The sequence below is a fragment of the Pinus tabuliformis genome, chromosome 1_2 (genome assembly GCF_031772625.1).
Source record: "Pinus tabuliformis cultivar Carrire ecotype Pingquan chromosome 1_2, CPIR1, whole genome shotgun sequence".
Lineage (NCBI taxonomy): Eukaryota > Viridiplantae > Streptophyta > Pinopsida > Pinales > Pinaceae > Pinus > Pinus tabuliformis.
This window is the reverse complement of record NC_142298.1, coordinates 87,216,303-87,240,691: the sequence shown is the minus strand read 5'-3', so window position 1 is coordinate 87,240,691 and position 24,389 is coordinate 87,216,303. Positions and strand designations below refer to the sequence as shown.

General features: G+C 39.8%; 1 pseudogene; it reads right to left on the bottom strand.

Annotated features, from left to right (window-relative positions):
- Positions 1 to 5,474: 5,474 nt before the first annotated feature.
- Positions 5,475 to 24,272, bottom strand: LOC149204562 (alpha,alpha-trehalose-phosphate synthase [UDP-forming] 6 pseudogene; annotated as a pseudogene).
- Between the last annotated feature and the right edge of the window lie 117 nt (positions 24,273 to 24,389).

Below are 24,389 nucleotides of genomic sequence, written 5' to 3'. Positions count from 1 at the left end.
CCACAATTTCTATTACTTCAAAATCAGTAGTAGTGCACACCCCTTCAATGTCCATTGTAATGCCTGATAATCTTCCTAGAGGAACAATCTTTTGTTGATTCACCATTCTTAGCTGAATAGGTGACCATTGCAACTTCGATTTACCCATTAACTCCCATGTTTGCTTTGTCAGGACATTAGCTTCAGATCCCAGATCTAAAATAACTTGGTCCATGTCATATTCTCCTATTTGTGCACTAAGCCTCATTTCCTTTCCAGTTCTCTTTTGTCTATGTAAATTGTTAACTTCACGCATTTCACTCTGTGGTACTTCTTTAGATGCATAGGAATTTATCAATTCCTGAAGTCCTTCTACAACTCTTTGATCTCGCAATAATTTCATACAAGTTTGAAGAAAAGATTTTAAAGTATCTACCTTACATGTTGCATCTTGTTCCTGTATTGTTAGATCTTGGCTTTGTGTCGAAGATGTTACACCGCAGTTATTCTTCTGATTCTGCTACGTGCTAGATGTCAAAGCTCCTATATCCATAAAGCTTCGCTTCACTTCCATAAAGACTTCTTTTTCCTTCTGAACATCAAAGGCAGGAGCTTTTTCAGTAGTATTTCTAACCCATGTAGCTTCAACTTCCTTTTTTCCATCTGCTTTATCATTTCCAGTCGCAGCTCCACTCCTTGTTACAATATTAATGTGAGGTTCATCGGTCCTTGGTTCCGCAGTCATCATCTAAATGTTCTGTGTCAGCTGTTGATTTTTCTTTTCTTGCATTTTTTCCATAAGTACTGGACACTCCTCAATTACATGATCAAATGATTTGCAATACTTACATGTCGTAGTAGGATTCTGACAATCTCTTGCAAAGTGACCTACCTGGCCGCAGTTGTAACAAATAATCTGTCCACAACCTTGACCAGCTTCGCCACCTCGACCTCTTCCTAGATAGCTTCCTCGACCACCGCGTTGTCCACTTCCTTCCTGTCCATGTTCTTCATCTTGCATTCTATAGGCATCAATACTGCGCTCTATCATCAATTCATAAGCTCGACAATTGTTCTCATCATGCCCTACTGATTTACAGAATTTGCAATATAAGTTTCTTGGAGTCTGGACATACTTCTGCAATAAGTAGAAATATTTTGCACGATGTTCACCTCTAGTTTTACATATCTCACACCATAAGTTGGATCTGAGATTCAAAGGATTTGGTGCTCCACTAGCCATGTAGTTTCTGAAGAGAGGGCATTGTTCTTTAGAATGGCCTTCTGATTTACACTTTGTACACCACACTTCCTCTCTGACTTCCTTACTTTTCTTCATATCTTGTATTTGTAGAGTCAAATTTGCCAGTTGACTCTGGATCTACTGCATACCTGCATTGGTATCCCCTATAGGTGAAGCTTCTAATTTCATCACAAGTTCTAAAGCTTTGGCTTGAGTTTCTATCTTCTATTGCGACAAAGGCAATCTTATATGTGGAAGAAACGCAACTATAAACCATTCTTTATGTTGCTGCGGAGCTATTTCAAAGCTCACTTGATCCAATAATATCTTGAATATTTGATCAAATTCCCAAACAGACTTAGTAGGCTTTTGTTTGATTTCTTTTAGCTCTGTGATACACTGCAACTCAGACTTCAACTTCTTAAATTCTTTTACCAGTGTTGTTTTAATGTCTGCAAATGATCTGATCTAATTGCTCGAATACTTCATGTACCATGTCAGCGCTCTATCTCGGAATGTTTGTGACACGCTGCACTTTCTTTATAATTTTGTCATGGACCTGCTTCGTTGTCCATACTTCTTTGCATAAAAACCATAACTACTTTGGATCCTCTAATACAATTCCTTTAAAGATAGGTAGCTTAATATCATCGGCTTTAGTTCTTCTCAGAGGAGGAGGGGGAGGGGATAGGGGGGCTAAAGGGACGGGGAAACCCAAAAGTAACTTGATTACTACTTGATTCTGGCTTCAACGAACTTTCAAGCTAGAAGGGTGAATACTTTCGAGTTCCTTCAAGGTTCTCAAGGTGGTTTTCTTCACTTTTAGACTCACTTAACAGGGGTATATAGTCAGTTTCTATAAAAGTCTTCAGATCTTGGCCACGAGATCTCTTCCTATTGTCTATTCTATATCTTTTTCCACTTCGCATTATTCCAGTTTCTTCTTCTTATCTTCTCCCAAACATAAGTAACTAATAATCTGACTGCATTCGTAAAATTCCCTTTTCGCACAAAAGCATCTTAATCCAAAGTTTTATATATTTCAAGAACTTACCTCATGGTCCTTCAAAAAATTTCCATTCTTCTTCGCTATAAGACACAATTGAGTCTACCACAAACTTAGTAACAAGTCCTCCCAAGATGCTATGAATCCAGAAGTCAACAACTCTTGAGATCCCATTGTCAGTGTTCTTGAGTCGTTGTATCAGTTCGAGAGTCCACTACTTAGGATCGTCCCCTTTAAAACAATTTTTTCTCTTGGACAACCTTGATATCCACTCATATAGCTCAACATGAAATGGACCGAAGAAGATTTCGTATTGATCTTCAAAAATATACTTCTCCAACCACCTCCTGATTGGCAAACAAGGCTTTTTATTCTCTTTTTCTACAAATTCTCGTTTCTTATGTTCTACCCACTCTTGGATTTCTTTCTTCAACAGATTCCACATAAACATCCCTCAAACAGATCTCGGTCCCAACAATGGAACCATTTGTTGGCTTTTAGGTTGGGTTGACCCAGGTTCGGATTTTAATGCACACCAAAAAAACCCTTAATCACTGGCCCTTTTGGCAACGACCTGCAAGCAAGTCGCAGTCTCACCCAAAGTGACTATGGGAGGTTGCAAAACCAGGTTTCTGCAACCTTGAGGGATATTGTGATGTGGCAATTATGTATTTTCTTGTGCTTTAAAACTTATAAATTACTTCGCATTCTTGAACTACTTGACACTTATATATTACTTCATAGAATTACATTCATCACTTAAACATAGCATACACATACATAAATTTCACAATACTGAAATAAAGTGCAGATAATAAGCAAACACATGAAGACACAAATTTTACTGTGGTTCATCCCAATTTGGGACTACGTCCACAAGAACTATTGCTTATAATAAATAATTTGGTACAATAAACAGTTCTTCACCTGCGCACACAACTGCAGGTTGTCTGCGCACTAAGCTGCAGACGATCTGTGCACTAAGCTGCAGACCCAGGCCTCCGCGCACTCAGCTACAAAGCCTCACCCCTTTCTCTGAAGTACAGATCATAAAGATACAACCATAAACACAGATCTGGAACAATAGTTTCCTTCCTTCTTTATTATTCATCCCTATATATACTATTACATGGAGGGATTACATCGCTACATTACCATGGACCCAATACCATGGTTTCCAAAATACAAGGAACTATGGTCCAAAACCATTCAACTTTTACAATATTATAGGCTTTTACAAAAAGTTAGGGGCTTCGCCGTGAAGCCCCTCTACTGCGCAGTGAGTTTTTTGTGTTGTCTTCATTGTTCTCTGCTACTCTATTGTGTGGTCCACTTCACGCTTCGCGACATCCTTTGTATTGTGCACTCCCCAAAATTCAGAATCCTTGCCAAAAATTTGGCCAAGTTGGGTTGTGACCAACACTCCCCCTCCTCCGATAGTAGAGCAAGCTCCAAGCGAGGAAGAGGAAATTATTCCTCTTAATGAGGGTCTATTCATGAACACGTAGAAACTGATTTACGACGAGCTTCAAAAGAAGATTATACAAGCAATGAAGAAACATTTTCTGAACAATCCCGCATCTCCTACATTCATCAGAGGAAGGGTGAATTTGATAGACACAAGAAGAAATCCAAGTGCCATTACCACAACCAACTTGGCCTTCGCAGGTGCTACCAAGTCAAACACAGATTATCTGATGGCCAAGAATAAATAGTTGGCAAAGAACTTACATGCAAGGCAAGAAGTTTAAAAGCTCCTAGAAGAGGTCCAGAACACAGCTCCTGCACAAGTGTATCTGGAAGAACTTAAGGCAACCGTACTTGGTGAAGTATCGACATTGGAAGAAACCATGTGAAACCTTTATGAGGAGCTTGTCACCATTCATAAAGCATTTTTCCGCTTGCATGACATGTAGCATAAGTTTAAGGATAATGCTAAATTCCTTGAGGCTATCCATACAACCATCAGTATCGTGCATGAGTGGTCAATGCAATACAAATGGGCATTGTCTGAATTGGAAAATAAAACAAGGCAACAGGCAGAGTTGGAGAAAGCACAAGTGTGGATGATCATTCAGAGTAACAAAAAACTCACCTCATTCATTGCCAATATTCAGGCCTCATATGCATGATTGTACAACAACATGGATTTCATGGTGAAATCACACAAGATCCCATTAGTTGGTTCACTCACTAAATCCAAACACAGGAATCAGGTCAAGCAGGAGGTTGAAGAATACTTGGATTAGTTTAGACAGATCGCTACCAAGAAAGATGTTATGAATATAATATAGGCAAAATTAAATAAATGCAGATAAATAATAAATAATCGTAGTTATATTTTAAATAGTCGTTAGTTAAAATGGAAGACATGTATAGTCATTAAGGGGTACCTGCCTAGGTATATAAGTGGGCCCTTATTGTAACATTCAATGACTCGTGTACATTTTCATATTATTAATAAAAATATTACTACAATACATTGTGTATTTACATTTAAAGGACAACAAATATAAGTTTTGTCGCTTCGATGGTATCAAAGTCATTCGAGCCTTTGGACATTATTTATTGCACAAATCTGCCATTAAGTTTAGGCCCTGAAATCATGGAATTAAGTGAATATCATAAATCTAAACTGTTAAATGAAATTGGAGAAGCATTACAACAAATAAAAAAATCATTTGCAGAATCATTAAAGGCTTTCAAAACAACAAATTCAACACCTACAATAGAAGTTGACATTAATGTCAAAGAGAATGAGTTTGAGCCAAGTGTTTTAGTAGAGACATATATGACAACTGAGGATGTAAATACAGTTGTAGATGATGAAGATGTGAAATCGCATGATAAAAGTGGAACAAACAAATCCATTGATGATCCATGGGAGGAAATCAAAAAATTTGATTTTGAGGAATACAAAGAATCTGTAAATATAGATGAGAATTCTAAAATTTGGGATTCCATAGAGAAAAACAACTCAACAATCGCTCAACACGAGATCAATGAGAAACACAACGAGGTAATCGTTCCAAGTCCCACGAAAACAAAGATGGGAATTAAGGATTCAGAATGCAATAGGTATTTAAAGGGAATGTAAGAATTAGGTTGTAATGATAATGGAGTAGTTGGAGGAAATCCAAATGAAGTTTTGCCTCCCATGATAGGTGGAAATCCAAATAGAAAAACACTCGTCTTAGATTTAGATGGAACACTGGTGCATACAACTACAAGACTGATGTCGAACGGCTATGATTCTTCCATAAGGCTTAACGATTGTTCTACACCATTTTCCGTGTTGAAAAGATCGGGGGTGGACGAACTCATACAGCACCTGGGTGGCACAAGATTGTACGAAATCATAGTTTTAACTGCAACAACTGGAGAGTATGCATACGCTGTGGTTGATCGGTTGTTGGATTCACTACCCGTCGTTGACAACAGTGATGCTCATGAAAATAGAAAGATGAATATAATTTAGCCCACTTATTGCTTGTCGAAGTCATCGTGCAGTACAAAGCTTGGCACCATCATATGACCTACCTACAATTCAAAGTTGTTGAGCTTGAGTTTCCCCCAACTCAAGCTTAACTTATTTGTCTTATTAGGTTGTCTAGTTGGCTTTACAAAAAATTTTCCTATATGGGTACGATTATATTGTAATATTGTTTTATAATTAATTTGTAAGTGGAATTCCAAGTGTCAATTTGTGGAATGTGAAGTGTCATTTGTAAAGAAGTTAAAAGTCATGAGAGAAGTCCAAGAGTCACAAAAGGGAGATGAACAATCACCCCCCTTTTTTATAAATATGTCCTCATAACTCATGTAAAGGGCATTTGGGAGCCAAGATTTTGGCTAGCCTTTTAGCTTAGGATCAGAAGCTTGGAAGTTTTGTTGAGAGCCTTGGCTTCTCTCTAGCACAGAGGGAGTATCTTTCTGTGGAGGAGTAGGTGTAGACTTCTTGTTCCACTATTGGGACTAGTGGTTCGTCAATGGTATATGTATGCCTAGAACTTTCACTTTAGTAAAAGCTCAAAGCCGACACGTTTTCATGCATATGTTGTGAATATAGTAGGACTATTCTTGTTATGTTTGAAATATATGTTATTTCGCTTATGCTACGCCTACGGACTATTTCATTTGCATTAGTATGAATATTTTTGAATGTGTGTTGTTGTTTATTTTCCGTCGTGGTTAACTTGTGAACTATTATGTAGGCTAACTCATGATGTCTTTATGCTTGTGTGTTCCTTCCAAGTTGTGTACTATTACAGGCTTCTAAGGGGCTCACTCATTTTCCTTCATCGTGTTAGAACCTCCATGCATTTCACTTGACCCTCACAGAGTCACACACTTGTTTCCAAAAGTCACGAATACAACACTCTATGCGTTATTACAACCAAAGCACATCATTAAAACCCACTGCTTCGACAATCAGGTCGTATTTCGAATGAGGGTCCTACTCCAAACAGTATGAGTTCTAATTGGGACTTCATATCGGGGAGACCCCCTGAATGTTGGTGGGTCTAACATCATCAACAAGTTCAAATACCTTAAAAAATAAACATGATTTTCAACAATCGCAAGATTTTTATAGGTTGAAAACCAATCATTGAAAGTTTGTTGCCCTCATCCATTTACAATAAAGACCACATTCTTTTGATCATTACAAAGGGTGTCTAGGACTATTAGGACATTTGAGTTTGGAATCTTGTTAACTGAAGTTTGAGGCATCATGGTACCATCATAATCCAAAAGAATGGCTCATCTATTACTCCTTTTGTAAGCTGATACAATATGTTCAATTGAAAGCGTACAAAAATTATAATCAACATGCACCACTGTGGATCCCAATCCAAATCCTAGTCTATAACATCAATTTCTGTAGTTCTCTCTACAAGTTCTTTGCAAGTGTCATATGAAACTCTGGGCCCAAAAGGCTACATAATGAGTGCTTGTTACACAAAATTTTGTCAATGTCCCTGTACTCCCAGTTCCTCGATCCTGGAGAACCTCTACAGTGACCCTCATGTGATTTCCTACCATGAAGAGCATGTCCCTACATCCCTCTTCATTTGCAGAACATTTCCCTCTTACATCATTTCCAAAGAATATTCCTTCAAACTCAGTTTTCAAGACTGGTGCTAGCACTCAGTTTCTTCCTTGAGCCGATTTGAAAAGTCTAACACTGGGCCTAGCGCTGAACGACACCGGAAAGCCATTCATCACCCACACTAACCCTCTTTTGGCAAGTTTTTAAAAATGGAGTTGAAGCTTCTAGGTCTAGAAGCTTCGTGAATGAAAGTCTGGTAAATGGTTGAGCAAGATAGAGCTGAGAGAGACTATTTGGGCTCCTTTCCCCTATTAAAATGGAACAAGCCAAAAGGGATAAGGCCTCTCCCATCATAAGAGGATCCATTTCCCCTCTGTCAAAGCTATATAAAGTCCTCATTCTACAAGCTCAGCTAGCTAATGAAAGGGCCAAAATAATCTGCAAATCTTGATAGCCATCTTGAGAACCTTAGCCTTCTAGTTTATGTGTGAAAGGAGAATAAGTTTGTAGTATTATTCGGTTTGGAGCAAAGGGGAAGAGGCCTTGAAATTCCATTGTTTTGAGGGTGAATCATGAGATACTCATAGTGGTGCTGGAACCCGGACACATCAAAGGGAACCTGCAACGTCAAGGCTCTAGTTGTATTTCACTTTGAAGTTTATTTTAATACAACTAATGGTTTATTTCCTATATCATGTGTAATGTTAAATTTGATAGCTTAGAACTCCTTGAACTTTTAAGTAGATTGAATTCAATTTGATGCTACCACGTTTGTTGTTGTTTCCTGCATGTTTGTTTTAGGTATTTGAACGAAAGGAAGTTGGAGCAAGGAAGCAAGATCACCATCAAGTGGATTAGCGTTATAAGAGGTAGGCCCTCTTATTCAATTCTAATCTAAGGAAATTTACATTAGATTGTCTTGTTTGCGGCTAGACCCACTCTTGGGCTAAAGGGATCGTCTTTGTCCACAGAGAGGATACTCCTACTCCACAAATTGGTGACTCCGCTGGGGATCCATCCCTCTCTTTGGATTGTTTTTCATTTCATGATTTGTGACAACTTTTCTTGTTTCACTCTTTCTCTTTGGTAATCTGTACTTCAAGTCATCTGCTACTTTGATTCTTGAATTTAGAGTGACAGGTCTAGTTCTGGTTTGTGATTTTTTTTTATTTTTTCTAAGAATCCCTTGATCAGTGTTGTTAATTTTCTGACAGTCGCGTCGACAGTGTGAGTTCCCTTTGAACAATTGTGCCACAACCCCTTCTGGCACTTGTTGCTAGTTAAACAATCGCGTCGATGCCTGTAGGTTAAAATCAAGGTTTCTCCTAAATCATTGCCAGTGTGTCTTGTCCTCATAAATTCTATTTCTTGGCTTGTTTGCCTGTATTCTCCCTGGCTAGAATGCTTTGTTAGCTTGATTTGTTTGCTTGATTGGTTTGAGATTGCCTTACTTGATTTTTTGAGTTTTTGGATGGTTTGTGTCCCTATGCCATCTAGGGCATTGTCCATTCATTTTTTTGTCTGCTCATCAAGTCGAGTTGTTGGTTTGTTGCTTTGTGCATTTCATTTCTTAGTCCTTGCATCTATCTTGCTTTGGTTTCAATTGAACAAATGAAAAAGTTTCATTTACTCTTCTCTTGTTGAATGTCTCTTTTCCAAGCATAGATCACATTGCTCGGTTTGTTTCGATTGAATCTTTGCATTTGATTTGAAAGGAGTTCTTCTTGTCGTGTTTTGCATTTGATTGATGTTTAGGTGTTTGGAAATATTCATTGAAATGTTTATGTGAAAGATTCATTTTAACATTCCATTGAAGAAAATACATCATTCTAGTTTGATTAATTAATATGTTGCATTGATTGGCATCATTGAAAGCTAGAATTACATCATCATGAGCATTTGAAATCAAATGAACTTCTTTTATTGTTAAAAGGACTAGTTGAAGTGCATCTGATAGGAAGAGTAGGAAGTGGAAAGAATTTTCATTATTTTGTTTTGAAAAGTGAAGTAGTGAAAAGTCATCTTATTTCGATTGTTTGTTTGTTGCATTGATTGTTTTCTCTTCTCTCAATTAGTGTAAGCATTCATCGAATTGAAAGGGTTTTGTCTCATATAGTTGCACATAAGATTTTTTCAGGTGACATTGATAGGGCCTAAAAATTGAGACTTAATTTCAAGATAAACTTTTAAAATATATTCAATTAACCTAAGGTACATTTGAAACTAAACGCTCACATTTAGAGGTCTAGGCTAGGGACGTGTTCCAACGTCTTTAAACCTAGCAGTTATCATTCGCTTTGGCATTAGACAACGCTAGTATGAACTTATGCTCCTCGTACCATCGCATATATAAAGGGAGACCCCACTAGGTTTGCAATCCTTTACCCCCAAGAAGTCGAGTCTGCCACCTTATAAACGTGATAAACCGAACACAGCATTCAAGGAGATTGTCTGCCCGTACTTCTCGATTTGCCTTGAGGTATTTTGTAGTTCACAGTTACCTGGTAATCCCTTTTGCCTAGATTATCCTGAGCAGTCATTTTGGTATTTTTGACTCTTTAAATTTAAAATATCATCGAGCACTTGTCCTTTTGAGCTCGTTCAAACCGAAAGAGACTAGAGTCATCTTTGCCTTTTTCTCAACTCTTAAAACATGAAAAGGCATCAGTCTGTTTCAACATCTTAAATTTTTTTTCCCACGATCACATCACATTCTTGATAGTCTTACTCTGGACCACATCGTGAGTATATCCTTAATATATTTTTAAAGCCTTGAAATTAATATCTCTTCTATTTTGTTTGAGACAAAGTCATTGTGGCTGAACCATCAGATTTGCCTCATTCCTCTTCCTCTCCTTCAACTGGAAGGTCATACAGAGAAACTTTCCCTGAACTTTCGCAGTCACTTTAGGATCAAGATGTTGAAATTGGAATTGTTGTAAGTATTTCACCTTTTTCTTCTCGTCCGCCTCCATCAGATACTGGGTCACCTTATGAATCTAGCCCAGAATCCCCTGATAATCCTATCCAGACTCCTGAGAGTCCTCAGACTTTTGATAGTCCACAAGGACTAGTTATAGACCCTTTTGTGGTATCTCCATAGCATCCTTATAGTTTGTATGATCAGCCTGGTGTTCCGTTGGAGTTGTCTCCTCGTTCATCTTCGGCTCATCGCTAGTTGTTTCCTATGGAGTCAAAAGGCGAAATTCCAGTCTCCTCTCCGAGTCAGTCGGAAGTTTCTGCCACTCACACTCCTCAAGTGGGTGATGAGCAGCCATATGAGTTCCCTCCAGAAGGTTTCCCTTACATAGGAGCCATCCCGTCTAGCGTTTATCTTGAGTTTAGTGAGCCTTTATTGTCGCATGGTTATACCTCTCTAGCTCAGTTGGTTTCGGGCACTCCCAGTGCCTCATCATTGTATCAGAATCTTATCTGGTCTTCTGGCACTATGCCTACATCAGGTCTATTCATCTAGAACATGACCTCTCAGCCGATTGTATGTACTGTGGTCACTTCAATTCTGGTTCAACCTACCCTTCCTTCCCCGCTTGTTTCGTTGTTTCAACTGACGATCACGGTAAGTTCTTCTACCCCTCCAGTGAGGGGACAAACTGTGCCACCGCCTGGGGGGGAAGATCTAAATATCCCTATGATCTCAGGCCAAACCAATATGAGTGGATCACAAGTTCACATGGTTGGAATGAATCAACCTTTCTACGGCACTATTCCTAACCCTGTGGATCCATTTGGGTTAGCTAACATCCAATACCAATAGCCATACATGGTTGAGGGACTGTTCCAACCGGCTTATGTTCCATATGGTTCACAAGCCTTGGTTACCCCACCTTACATTCCTCAAGATGGGCCTTATGTTTAGCCTAGCCAATCCGTTGTGCTTGGTGGGTATGGTCAGATTCAATTCGGGAACTATCCAAGAACTGTCCAGCTACCTTTGTAGCAACAAGGGAAACCTTCATTGCAGCAAGGGAAAGCATTGCAGTAGCAAGGACAACTGCTACAACCATAAGGGAAACCTTTGCAATAGTCACAGCAACCTTTGCAGCCGTAGACATAGTTTGTTCAACAATCCTCCCAACCTTCGTCCTCGCAAGGCCAGCCTTTGCAGCAACAAGGGCAATCTTTACAGTAGCCACAAGGTCAACCTGTGCAACAACAAAGCCAACCTTTGCAGCAACCACAAGGTCAACCTTTGCAGCAGCAAAACCAACCTCTGTAGCAACAGGCCATCTATGCATATCAGCAAGGTCATCCCGTTCAAAGCCAAGGTCAACCTTTGCAAGGGCAAGGTCAACCCCTGCAGCAACAAGTTTAAAATCCTTATGTCCAAGGGCAGCAAGTTCAAAATCCTTATGTCTAGCAGTAGCAAGTGCAAAATCCTTATGTCCAAGGGCAACAGGTTCAAAATCCTTATGTCCAGGGGCAGCAAGTGCAAAATCTGTATGTCCAAGGTCAATAGTTTCAAAATCCTTACATCCAAGGTCAACAAGCTCAACAGCTTTTTAACCCATATGCCTATCAAGGGACTATGGCAGGACAGTACCAAGTCTACCTAGGACATAATCCTTCCTACGGGCAAGGTAACCTAAAATGGGGGCAAAATCAGATTCCATATGGACAAAATCCTCCACTGTGGGGGAAAAATCCTTACCAACAAGGAGGGATTCCGCAGTTCGGGTTTATTCAAAGGCCCCAAATGCCTTTTAATACACAATTTCCATTCTTGGCCACGTTGGAACTACCAGATGTTTCAAGGCTCACCAATGATCCTATCCTTCATTCGCCTTACTGGCCTCTAGTTCCGACGAAGGTTCTAAGCGATTTCCCAAAATTTGAGGGAAAAGCAAAGGAGGATCCACAAGCCCACGTGATGACATATCACCTCTGGTGCTCCTCCAATTCATACGTTGATGATTCTATCCGCCTACGACTTTTTCAAAGAACTCTCATAGGGACTGCGTGAAATGGTACATCGAATTGCCTCAAGGTACCTACAATGACTTCAACACTCTCGCTATGGCTTTCCTCACTCATTTCCAGCTGTCGGTTCGCTATGAAACTGGCACCTATATGCTTATGTCACTTAAGCCAGACACTGTGACCCATATCTCTTATCACATCCATGAATGGAGACGTCGACGTCACCTGATCAAATTTGAAATTGCTGATCAGTTATTGACAGAATGGTTCACAAAATCATTCGTCAGCAAAATTGCTAAGGACATAGCTATGGGTGGATTTGTTACTGAGGAGCAAGCCAACACTCGTGCCTAGTATTTAGACCTTGTCTACTCGCAATCTGGCACATTGTATGAGATTTTACCCGATTCTCCAAGACCATCATCTGATCTGAAAGCATCGAAGTCTCCGGATACGCCACCTATTGATGGAGTGATTGATTCCATGTCTCAGACCCCCACAAAATATTCTTCCAAGCAGAAGTCAGTCTCGAACATTGGCTCCAATGATCCCTCTCGAAATTCACCTAGTCCTGGTAAAACCTCTGAGGTTCACACTATCCAGTCTACCACATCGGACAAATCCTCTAAGGGTAAAAAGAAGGGCAAAGGCAAGGCCAAAGCCGATGCCCCGAAATAGGGCCCTCCTAAGTCATCTGTTGGTGATGCTTCTCAAAGAAATTCGAAGTATCCATGCCTCATCTGTGAGAAGGATCATTACACTAAAGATTATCCCCGACGATCTAAAGTTAATCGCTTGCTTAAAGGGACCCCGACTGTCTTAAAAGAATACTTTCCATCCCAACATACCCAAATGGTAGACCAACCTCAGTCTTTCATTCCCTCAGGTTCCTAAGTGTTTATAATGAGCACTCCTATAAATGTGGCTACCAGATCTAAAGATTATCAAACCTCGACAGCAGGGAAAGAGAAAGAAAGTACCCCTTCCTCCTTTATCCCATCGACCTTCGGTCCTCTCCATATAGAGCGACCTAATCCTGATTTTGTTTTCCAGCCACCCTCTCGAGGAGTGCTACGAAAGTCCTCATATAATGCAAACTCTCGAGCCGCTCAGCACTATAATATTGTTGAGGATTTGGCTCAGGCGCCATCAACTATGCATGCTCTCGAGGTCCTTCAAAGTTGTCCCTATAAACGGAAAGCATTATTGTCGGTCATTGGAGGTGTTGATCCATCTAATTCAAACCTTATTTGCTTTGACCTGGAAAACCATGTTCCGCGCTTACCTCATCAAATTGCCTTTCTCATTCAAGTGATCATTAATGAAAAGACAATTCACAGGACCGTTATTGATGAAGGTGCTTCTACCTGCATCCTATCCGTGTCTTATTGGAAGGCAATCAGTTCTCCTACCCTAAACCAATCACCTAACACGTTGGAAGCCTTTGATGGACACGATTCTCGACCATTCAGTGTCCTTCCTAATCTTTCCATTACTTCAGAAGGTAAGACAGTTAATGTCGAAGTAGAAATTGTTGATGCAAATCTTAACTATAATCTTCTACTTGGGTGGAGTTGGACCCATGCCATGCATGTTGTAGCCTCTTCTCTATTCTACGTGCTCCGTTTTCCTCATCAAGGGAAAATCATCACAGTCGACCAATTATCTTTCTTTGCCTCTTCTTCCTCAAATGGCAATGTTCCTTACGTGAAGCATACCGGTGCTCCATATGAGAATGTGGGGGCTGGACTTTTCAAAGATCTTGCCTTGATGGATATTTTTGCTCTCCCACCTCTGCATGCTGCCTCAGTTAACATGATCTCAGTTAAGTCTGATACTTGGATCATTCCTCCTCCTGATCAAGTTGATGCATGGGGCGATGTCATGCCAATAAGCCCTGCCGAAATTAACTATGTGGATATTGTTTCGGCTTCAGCCTCGATATCTACTGATCACACTACTTTGAGTACATCACTTGAAGCCTATTCTCAATCCCCTTGGCTCGGTTCTTCAGATTCTTCCGATCTCTTAATCGAGACGTTTCCTACTGACGGAAGTATCAGGGAACTTATGTCTCTTAAGGAAGCACCTTGGAATGAAACTCATCATCGTTCCTCGTTCTTACCTGGCCAAGGAGCCATGTCTACCTGTCTTGAGAATTTCTCTTCTCATTTTCTGACCGAACCACTACAGACGCCTATCATGACCCATGAAGTTTGGTAGGAAGGGAACATGGGTAATATTACCCAAACGATGCCTATTGACATTTTTGTTAAGCCTGGTATCGTTGAAAACGTTCATATTGGGGTAACTTGTTCTCCTGATGAGATCAAGCTTTATATTCGTCTTTTTCAAGAGTTTCATGATTTTTTTGCATGCTCCTATGAAGAAATGTCAGGCATTGACCCAAGTATAGTCATGCACGAAATTCCAACTTATCCTGATGCAAAGCCCATTCATCAATGACTTCGTCCTGTGCACCCTAGAAAAGCGGCCGCCATCAAGGGAGAAGTTGAAAAACTTCTTAAAGCTGGATTTATTTATCCTATACCTCTGACAAATTAGGTGTCCAATATTGTACTGGTGACTAAGAAACAAGGCACCATTCGGGTCTGTGTTGATTATCGTGATATTAATCATGCCTGTCCAAAGGACAATTATCCCACTCCTCATATAAACCAGATTATAGATGAATGTGATGGAAGTGAGATTTTCTCCTTTATGGACTGTTTTTCTGGTTAAAGCAAATAAACATTGCGCCCACTGATCAACACAAGACCGCCTTTATCTGTCTGTGGGGGACTTTTACATATAAAAAGCTCCCTTTTGGCCTTAAGAATGTTGGGGCTACTTTCCAATGGGCGATGTCTTATGCTTTTCATGACATTAAAAACATCATTCAACCTTATTTGGATGATCTTCCTGCTCATTCACATAAGCATCATGACCATCCTAATCACCTTCAACAAATCTTTCTTCATTGTCGACACTATAACATTCGGCTTAATCTGCATAAGTGTGTCTTCTGCATTGAGTTCGAGCGACTTCTTAGTTTCATTGTTTCAAAGGATGGTATTCGTCTTGATCCTCTCAAATTCGAGGCTATTGTTAATCTACCCCCTCCCTCTTCGTTGCATCAATTACAGAGTCTGCAAGGGAAAGAAAATTTCCTTCGTCGCTTTGTGCCTAACTATGCTGAGCTAGCTTTAGGGTTCACTTGATTGCTTAAGCAAGGAACTCCGTTTCGTTGGGATGAGACTGCCCAAAAGTCTTTTGATGACTTGAAAGTTGTCCTCATTAATGCTCCTTTATTTCACCCTTCGAACTATCATCGTGATTATTTCCTCTATCTAGCTGCAGCTTCTAGCACTATTGTTATGGTTTTGGTACAAGACGACGACAAAGGTCATGAACATGTCATTTATTACCTTAGTCAAAATCTCCTCGATGCTGAGACCCGTTATGCTTACGTCGAGAAGTTAGCTTTGGCTATTGTTCATGCTATTCAATGCTTTCGACATTATATTCTCCTCCGCACTACAACCGTGATTTCTGATTGCAACCCCATGACTTATATTTTGACTCGTCAGTTGCTTGGGGGAAAATATTCCAAGTGGATTGTTATCCTCCAGGAATTCGATTTGGTGTTCACTACTGCCAAATCGAAGAAATCACTTGTATTTGTTGAGTTGATTTGCTCTTTTCCCTCTGCTTCTCTCCCTGCTGGTGCTAATGAGCAGTTACCTGATGAGACTCTCTTTCTGATTAGCACTCTCGATCCTTGGTATGGTGATATCATCATGTATCTCCAAACTTCTACCTTCTGGTCTGCGTTGTCCAAGGATGATCGCCGATGCATTCGGGATCAATCCCAACCTTACCACATCATTTGGGATACTTTATACCATGTTGGTGTTGATTCTATTCTTCGCCGATGTTTAACTCTCAATGAGGCTGAAAGAGTCTTAAATGACTACCATTCTGGCGCATGTGGTGGTCATCTGTCTGGTTATGCCACTGCTCAAAAGATCCTTCGCACTGGTTACTTATGGCCCTCCATTTTTAAGGATTGCATTCTTGTTGTCTGCAAATGCCACTAGTCTCCTTCACCCCATCATTACCGTTGGTCCCTTTGCCAAACAGGGCATTGATTTTATGACATGTAACCCTCGTTCGGCCTAGGGACATGGTTATATTATCATTGTCGTGGATTACTTCACCAAATGGGTTGAAGCGATGCCTACATATTCAGCTGACGGTAAAACGGCGGCGCAATTTCTATTCAATCATGTGATTTCCAGGTTTGGAGTGCCTCAAGCCATTGTCATTGACCATGGCTCCCATTTTTGTGATTATATGATGGTTGAGCTGACTTCGAAATTGGGTTTGTGTCACGACAACTCAACTCCGTATTACCCTCAAGCCAACGACCAAGTTGAAGCAATGAACAAAGTTTTAGTTACTATGCTTCAGTGCACCATTGGGATGCACAAATCCAATTGGCATCTCATGCTTTTTTCAGCTCTGTGGGCCTACCGAACCTCGACTAAAGACACAACTAGATTCACACCTTTCCATCTCGTCTATGGTCTGGAAGCTACCCTACCGATTGAGTGTGAAATTCCCTCACTCAAATTGGTTGTCGAACTACTCCCTGAAACCTCACCTCAAGAAGAGCATCTCCTATATTTGGAACGACTGGATGAAACCCACCGTCTCGCTGCTTTAGTCATTGAAGCTCAGAAAAAAGCGAGTTAAATCCCATTTTGATCAGTCAGTCTCTCCTCATGATTTTTCTAAAGGTGATTTGGTCTTGTTGTATGACCAAGCTAACGATAAGCTAGGGGCAGGTAAATTTGAACCCATGTGGCATGGGCCTTATATTGTCAAGCGTGTATTACAAAAAGGGGCCTATGAGCTAATTGATTATGAGGGTAACCCTTTGAGCAAGCCCCGCAATGGGTTGTACCTCAAAAAGTATTATGTGTGAGTCATCTCGCATGGTTACTTGTGTACATAAGTGTGTTATTCATTTTTGTGCAGTTTGGTTTGGTGTTTTTTCAAGCAACTTTCTTGCTTATTATGTCTTCACTTGCTTTGCAGATGTTTGTGACTCCTTACGTCGGTTTTGTTGATGGTGCTTGCCGTAGTACCCGAAATCTATCATCCGCGGTATGGGCTATTTATGCCCCTCATGGTGATTTGATTGATCTTCAAGGTATTTGTTTGGGTCAAACAACTAATAACATTGCTGAATATAGTGCAGTTATCGAACTCTTGTCAGAAGCAATTGCTCTTGACATTTGAGAAATGGTTGTTAACCTTGATTCACAACTTCTTGTTCTTCAGCTCAATGGGCAATATTCTGTCAGAAACCCTAAGATATTGAGAATGTATTTGCGTATTCGTCTATTGGAAATAAATTTTGATTATATCACATATCATCACATTCTTAGACATATGAATACATTAACATATGCATTGGCTAATTATGTTTTAGATAGACATTTACGTAATATGTGAAAAAAAAAACATTGTATCACAATAAACAGGAAATATCTATATATATATATATATATGTATATATGTACATACATATATATATCTATACATGTATACATATATATATATATATATGTATATATGTATATATATATGTATACATGTATATATATATGTATACATGTATATATGTATACATGTATAGATATATATATGTATACATGTATATATGTATACATGTATAGATATATATATGTATGTATGTATATATATATATGTACATATATATATACATATATACATATATATATATATATGTACATATATATACATATATACATACATACATATATATATATATGTGCATATATATACATGTATATATATATATATATATATATATATATATATACATATATATATATATATATATATATATATAATGTTTGAGTGTGATACATCAACATCCAAAAAATAATATATGTGTTCTGAATACATCCGTGGCTCGCAGGCCTCAAAACTATAAATGCTAAACTATGGACTATTATGTGTGGTGATCATGATAACATGTTATTGCTCGTACTACACGAGTCAATAATCATCGAATCTGATCTAACACTCCCACTGTGTGTCGTTGATAACGACAAGGAATGTCCTCGATCCATGCATACTCTGGGATTCCTCTGGTTAGGCCCTCCAGATTTCGGGCAATCTCCTCTTCGTTGTCCACTCCTTCCTGATAAGGAGCAACCTCGAACTGTCGAGCCACATGTCTAGCTATAGGGGACATCCCCGCTAGTCTTTCTGGTCCAACATCTGCAGTTACAAAATCAAGATGTCACGAATACATATATGCAAAAAATAATAAAAAACAAAAACCAAAATTGTTTTGCTCACCTCCATCATCAAAGTCTTCTCCCTCTGGGAGTGGCATGTCAGGATCACCATGGAAGTCAGTCCCGCTGTATGGCCAATCCTCCACCATGATCAACTGTTGTCTGAGCCACACGAAGAAGGCGGGCTTGTACGACATGTGCTGGCCCCCTCCAGTCCTGGGCATCAGCTCGCCCCAATGGACCATCCGTGGATCTCGTGGCATTAGGGGGTTCACCTTCGCTAGATGATAGTGGAATAGTGGGATCCGTTCCAGGAAGAAAGTCACCAGAACATAACCATATCCAAATTGCCTCAGGTTCCCTGCCTTGCATTTGGATAATTGGCATTTCATGTTCACTTTCATGGCTTCCGCCCAATTGAAGGCAGCGGGCGCCATGCAATCTACCACATACTGGAACTTAGATTTGTTGGACTTGTGTAGTGCTTGAGCCCCAACCACTCGGTTGATGGTTAAGAGTAGCACCTTCAATACAAGATCATTTATCGACATGATATTGATATTGCCGCTTGTAGACTTTAGAGCTCCCAGGCAATGTTTGACAAGGAGCATGTTTACACTCGCCCCGATGGGCCTGCCTCCATACAATTGGACCGGTTCCCCTCTGCGAGACAGTCCAGTAATAAAGTAAATATCTAAAGTCTCTAGCTCCAGCTCTTGGTCATGGATCACAAATACCTCCTGTCCAACGTCCCATAAACTGATCAAGTATTGTAGTAGCTCAGGTTGAGCCCATAGGCCCGGTGTAAGGAAGAACTTGAGGAGCCCATAGTTCCTCGATGCATCCAAACAATTCAGATCTTCCAATGCCAATGAATCTATTCTTTCATGCTCATGTTCTTTCCACTTGATCACCATCTTTCTTGCTATAATTTGCCTGCAAAAACCCCACATTCAAATTAACATCAGTCCTTGAAGGAGAAATTTTGGATTTAAGGCAATGAAATTGGATGAAAATTGAAAAATTTCAGTTCGCCGCGCCGACGCGACTGTTTTTAAAACAGGTGCGCTGATGGCACAAGAGCCCGTGCTAAAATCCCCCAATCGGTGCAGTCTTGTGCCTGGATCTCGCGCCGACCGAGGGCTATTTAATTTTGCCAAAAGTCCCTTAAAACTCGAAAAAAAAGGTGGTTAAATGCATGAAAAACAAGCATCAATACAAAGAGTAGGGCCACAACTCTTACCTGCAATAAACGGTTCAACGATCGGCCTCCTGGATCTGCAACAATCCGCTCCTGAAGATTTAGGGCACAAGTGGGTAAAAATTGCTCCAAATGAGGTAAAAAAGGTAAATGGTAAAAAATGTTTTACTTTTTCCCTTTTTATAAACTTTTCACCATGTTTTAAGGTTTTAAAAAGCATTTTTTCGCCATTTTTCCTTAGAAATGGATAATGCATTTGTTTCTTGTGCAGCGATAGGTGATGGTGATCCAGGTGGATATTGGTGGAAACCCACCAAGTCCACTTGGACCCCCACCATTGTTTCTTTCAGCGTTTCAGGAAAGTAGCACAATTTACTATTTTTAGCAGTTTTTCGAGTCCTGAACTTCCGAAGCCGTTTTGAGGCCCTAAACGACTTTTTTTGGGAAAAATAGGAGCAACCTGGGTACATGGACAGATGTTTCTCTCCCCAAAGTTGTAGTTCTCGGATAGATCTTTCTAATGAGATATTGTGCGTGTCAAACGGAGATCGTATGCCAAAGTTACGACCCCGGGAAGTTGATGCACCAATTTACCCAAACGGGGCCCATAGTTTGGCGTTTCATCTTCTAGGGTTAGGATTTTTGATGTTTGGGTGTTTCCATTGTTTCTCAACAATAAATAGGCCTTGGAGCCTCATTGTAACATAGTTTAGAGGCATGTAGCCGCCACATCTCTTCTTAGAGATAAGCTACCATCGCCCTAACTTGTTTATTTCCATTTCTGTTTGTAAGCATATTTTAGTATTTTACATTAATGAAATGAAGTATTATTTCCGATGCATCTTTGTGTTTATGGTTATTTCTGTAATTTGTTGCGTTCCTATTTAAATCCAGATCAGATGGTTCGTTGATGGTGATATGAAACTAGAGTCATATTTAAGCTCTTTTTCTGACTCATAAAAAACTGAAATGAAAAGATCACAGAGTATTTTTCCATTTTTGACTCATTAAAGAAAATAAAAATGGGGAGTCTGCTTTAAGCCCTTTTTGACTCTCAAAACATGAAAATATTGTTGAGTTCTTGTCGTTTTGACCTTGTAAATGGTTTCGAAACATTGTTTACCCAGTATATGTTTACCCCTTTTTCGAGTTGGGATAAACTATTTACGAAAAAAGGTACTACTTGGCTGACATGATCAAGAGGTTCTTTCGAGTTGTTTTCTACCTTTTCGGGCTTGAGAGACAACTTTATGAAAAGGCACTTTTGGAGTTTTATTTTCCGTGTCTCTTTCAAAGTCTCTAAACATGAGAAGGATATTGAGTTTTCCCTTTGTCGAACTCGTTAAACTTTAATGACATTATATTCGTCACCATGACGGACACGATATTCTCCTTCCTAGGGCTCGTTAATCTTAATAGGTCGGATCTATCCGAAGGATGGACTTACATTATAAGCATATGCTATCCCCTTCAAGCTTGTGATAAAAAATAATTGGGGTACCTGCCAGAAAAGGTGGGATAAAATGGAAAAATTTTACTAGTTGTATCAGCAACTTGTCACTCTTGAACATGACACTTTTCTGATTCATGTTGGGTTGGGATATCCCTCTTCATCATTGACCTTCTTGGGTTTGGGCCGCCATTTTTGCCTTTCCATATGATCTCTGCCACGTCACCATGAACTCTAATCCTATGGATCCAAAAGCTTCCAAACTCTGAAGTCGTGTCGTCGATATGTTCAAGAGTTAATCCTTTTGCAGTTTACACTCATTCCTGATTCTCTGTATCATCCATAATCATTGCATCCCTTGTCTCGTGTCGATGATGTGGGATACATCATGGCCCTCCTTCAACAAGGTCACTTCCTGTCGACTTCAGCTCATTATCTGGGAAGTTGGCCGAGAGACTCCCTTCTAGTACCTTAGAGCTTGCATGCCCTAATGGCAATTTCTTCACACTCGATGACAAGTTCTCATTATTGGCTTTCGATCGAGTGACTTCATAGGTGTTCAACTTCAGTTCCTTATTCACACTCTATGAATTGTGTTGCTAGTACCTTGAGAGCCATTGTCATTATTGGTGGTTTCTCTCGCACTTGTTAACAATTCACATCATTGATTGGTAATCAAGTAATTTTCTAGCATGTTCGACGTCAACACATCTATTCGCATGCTAGAATTTGTACTTTGATCAGGTCGTGTTGGAGCGCAAGACCCTGGGCTCAGATTACACAAGTCTAGGTTGCAGAGCAATGTGACATGATCATGCTTACATACATGTCTCTTTCAAATGGATGGTTGTGACCATACCATGAGTCTGTTATATGTGATCCTTCTCATTATTGGATGGTTGTGACCATACCTTGGGTTTGATATGATCCTTCTTACTGGATGGTTGCGCCCATACCTTGGATCCATTTACATGATCTTCTTCTGGATGGCTATGTCCATACTGCAATTCATGTATCAGAGATTTTAGTGATGTATATGTATCTATGCTTGCTTGCAGGTTTTCCAACGATAGTTTCCAGTTCCATGCATCTACTCGTAAAGAATTTAACCCCTCACTCTTTTTCGGCCTTCATGCTTTAGGGATATCTGTTACACAACATTTTGTCATTGTCTTTATACTCCCCGTTCCTCGATCCTGGAGGACCTCTACAGTGACCCTCATGTGCTTTCCTGCCATGAAGAACATGTCCCTACATCCCTCTTCATTTGCAGAACATTTCCCTCTTACATCATTTCCCAAGAATATTCCTTCAAACTCAGTTTTCAAGACCAGTGCTAGCACTTAGTTTCTTCCCTATGCCGATTTGCAAAGTCTAACACTGGGCCTAGCGCCGAACAACGTTGGTAAGCCATTCATGACCCGCGCCGACCCTCTTTTGGCAAGTTTTTAAAAATGGAGTCGAAGCTTCCAGGTCTAGAAGCTTCATGAACAGAAGTCTGGTAAATGGTTGAGCAAGATAGAGCCAAGAGAGACTGTTTGGGCTCCTTTCCCCTATTAAAATGGAACAAACCAAAAGGGATAAGGCCTCTCCCATCATAAGAGGATCCATTTCCCCTCTATCAAAGCTATATAAACTCCTCATTTTACAACCTCAGCTAGCTAATGAAAGGGATGAAATAATCTGCAAATCTTGATAGCCATCTTGAGAACTTTAGCCTTCTAGTTTGTGTGTGAAGGGAGAATAAGTTTGTAGTTTTATTTGATTTTGAGCAAAGGGGAAGAGGCTTTGAACTTCCATTGTTTTGAGGGTGAATCATGAGATGCTTATAGTGGTGCTGGAACCCGGACACGTCGAAGGGAACTTGCAACGTCAAGGCTTCGGTTGTATTTCTCTTTGAAGTTTATTTTAATACAACTAATGGTTTATTTCTTATATCGTGCGTAATGTTACATTTTATAGCTTAGAACTCCTTGACCTTTTAAGTAGTTTGAATTCGATTTTATGATATCACGTTTGTTGTTGTTTCTTGCATCTTTGTTCAGGTATTTGAATGAAAGGAAGCTGGAGCAAGGAATCAAGATCACCATCAAGTGGATTAGCGTTATAAGAGGTAGGCCCTCTTATTTGATTCTAATCTAAGGAAATTTACATTGGATTGTCTTGTTTGCAGCTAGACCCACTCTTGGGCTAGAGGGATCATCTCTGTCCATAGAGAGGATACTCCTACTCCACAATGCTGACATACCTAAAATGATTTTCATGTCTCATTTGTGTCTTGTTTGATTCTTAGCATCTGGCAATGTAATGGTAGTATTCATAGCATTAGCTAAAGCTTTAATATTCCATAGATTTACACAAATAGCCCCACTTACAGAGGGGGAGCATCCAATAAACTTGGACACTACCAGTATACTTTCTTTAGGGTTATCGGATGTGATTCCAAGTATGGAACCTATTTTTTTAATACCTTACTTGCAAACAATGTATTCATATGGGATCAAATTCAGACCATCCTAGACTTCAGATGCAACACAACATTCTGCAATTTTGTAGTATGCAACCCTTTCATACAACAAAACATGTCTATGCACCAATTCAACAGGTTGATATCTTTCAGTTCCGAATGACTTGTTTATGCTTTCTGTGGTGACATATATCTCCTCCTGAACCTCCAAAACATCCCTACCTCGACCGTGTGAAGGGTTGAGAAGCTGCACCATGACCAATTCACCAACTAATTTCATTGCCAAAAGTTTCAATCCTATGCCCTTGAAAATGTCCATGTCATAAATCCCAAGAAGCACAATCTTGCCCTCGTAATTTTCCTTCAACTCACTAATCCACCACTCGGCATCAACAAGCCTCAAGACACTCTCAAGCTTACTCATGTGTATGCCCATATGCATAATCTTGATCCCTATAGTGCACCCATAATACTCTAGGCCTATATGCCCTCTGTCGAACTCATACTCCAATCCCCACATCCTACTGCAGCAAAAAAAAATTGCATCACATAATCAAATGTATGGAACCCAATTAGATCAGCATTGAGAAGACCCCTCATAAACCATCATAGAAAAGGCAATATGTAGTAAGAAGCATGAATTTCTTATGTTCCTAGTCCAAGGAACATGTATAAAACTTAGATGAAAAATTTTTTTGATTACGGAAATCATTTGAA